Source organism: Eumetopias jubatus, unplaced genomic scaffold (genome assembly GCF_037043125.1).
Source record: "Eumetopias jubatus isolate StellerSeaLion01/CBP00866 unplaced genomic scaffold, mEumJub1_p1.0 scaffold_13, whole genome shotgun sequence".
Taxonomy (NCBI): domain Eukaryota; kingdom Metazoa; phylum Chordata; class Mammalia; order Carnivora; family Otariidae; genus Eumetopias; species Eumetopias jubatus.
Genome location: NW_028274819.1, coordinates 14,833,030 through 14,835,256, shown reverse-complemented (window position 1 = coordinate 14,835,256; position 2,227 = coordinate 14,833,030). Strand labels below are relative to the sequence as shown.

Sequence of the window (2,227 nt, the reverse complement as noted above, 5' to 3'; positions counted from 1 at the left end):
GATGTGAGTAGTATTTCATAATCAACAATGTCAGAATTGAGCTCTCAGGAAAAGTAAGAACCAGGCTGGCATTATGAGGCAAGCTATTGTTTGAGGACAGAAGTACAGAAAAAAATGAGGAAATCAGGTGTTAGAGTGTCTTGTGCAAGTCAGGTTATACACTATCATATTTGATATCTGTACAGATTAAGGAATCAGCCAAAGCCCTCAATTCATCTTTGGCTTTCTGAGGTAATTTTGATATGCCATAGCTTTCTCATGGCATTTTTCACTTCTGCATTCCTCAGTGTGTAGATGAGTGGCTTGAGTAAAGGGGTCCCAATAGTATAAAATACGGACACCATCTTGTCCATGGGGAAAGAGGTTGGGGTGTGTGTATATATGAATATACATGGACAAAAGAATAAGATTACTATGATGATATGAGAAGTACAAGTGGAGAGAGTTTTTTCCTCCCTTCTGCACTGTGGTTTTGCAGGGAAAGCAAGATGACAATGTGCGAGATCATCAGAAACACAAAACTGCTTGTGCAAATGGTCCCGCCATTAGACACCCATTCTAAGTTGATCATATAGGTGTCCATGCAAGCAAGTTTCAGCAAGGGCTGCAAATCACAGCAGTATGCAAGAACAATCAAGATGGTGCAGTATGCAAGAACAATCAAGATGGTGCAGACCTGCCGTCTCATGATGGTTGGGTAATGTAAGGACTTACAGATGGCCACATAGTGATCAGCGGCCATGAGGATGAACACAAAGACCTCCATGCAGCCAAAGAAATGTAGTGCAAAGACTTGAGTCATGCACTCATTATAAGTTATGATTCTTTTTGCAGAGAGTGCATCCACAGTTAATCTGGGGGCTGTGGATGTTGAAAAGCAGGAATCAGCAAGAGACAAATAAAATAGGAAAAAGTACATGGGGCTCCCAAGTGTCCGGCTGAACTTGATGGTCACTATAATAAGTAAATTCCCTAACATCGTTCCCATATATAAAATGAAGATTACAAACACCATTTTCTTTTTCACAGGATCTTGTGTCAATCCTAACAGTATGAACTCAGTTATGCTGTTATTTTGCTGCATTATTTCAGGCATAGTGGAGAAAACACAGGTTAGAAATAACTAATCTTCAAAGAAAGAAATATTATGAAATGAATACTCCATTTTGAGATCAAATCCATATGCTTGATCATGGATATGCCACTTACGTGTGTGTAATCCCTTACCTTTCGTGTTTTTTTCTTCTGAATAAAGTGGAAATCATAATATTTACTCACAATCTATTCACCTGATTGCTTATGGAAACAATCAAATATATCAATAATTAAAGAGTACATGATTCTTCAGGGAAAAAAAAACATTAATTTAGGGGATTTGGATTGGGAAGGTATCTTTCTGAGCTAAATGTCTTTCTTTAGTTTACAGCAAGGACCCCTTAGGTAAGAATGTTGAAAAATGGATAAAACTCATGCATGATTAACATAATGCCCTTTCACACCACTTGAAACTGGTAGTTCAGTCATAAAGTATCTTCTGGTAAATATTCTGAACATTCAAGGAATGATGTACAAACTTTTGATAGTGTTCCCCTTAATGTAACCTGAGAGAGAGAGAGAGAGAGAGAGAGAGAGAAGGGAGAAACAATATTTTAGCAGTGAACTTTCCTTAATTAATCCAGTCCATCCTGAAATTTATTTTAATCTGTTAGTTTGACTGTTTATTTCCTGTTACTTTAACTCAACAATTTCTAGTTGTTTGTAGTTTTAAATTCAGCTTCTATCATAAAGCTTTGTACTTTTGAAATTATACTATGTTGTCCAAAGTTAAATCTTTGCTCTTTTTTATTACATTATGTTAGTCACAATACAGCACATCATTAGTTTTTGAGGTAGTGTTTTATGATACATTGTTTGCATATAACACCCAGTGCTCCATGCAATACATGTCCTCCTTAATACCCATTCTTTGCCTCTTTCAGTATTTTAATGGGTCTTTCAGCATATTTTCTTAAGAAACAAGGAGAAACTCAGACTAAATAAATATAAATAGAGAACATTTGGCACAAAGCAAAATTTTTTTTCAAATTTCATGTTATTTTAAGCACCAGGGATTTAGAAAATGAGCTAAGGAAGTTCCAAGTCATAGCTGAAACTTTTCAATAGAATTCCTGGAATCTATATTCTTGAGTGTCCCATACCCTAGCATCATTAAGAGAAAATAGAAAGA

General features: G+C 36.0%; 1 pseudogene; it reads right to left on the bottom strand.

The window, feature by feature from the left end:
• Positions 1–212: 212 nt before the first annotated feature.
• Positions 213–1,084, bottom strand: LOC114215348 (olfactory receptor 4C11-like; annotated as a pseudogene).
• Positions 1,085–2,227: the final 1,143 nt, after the last annotated feature.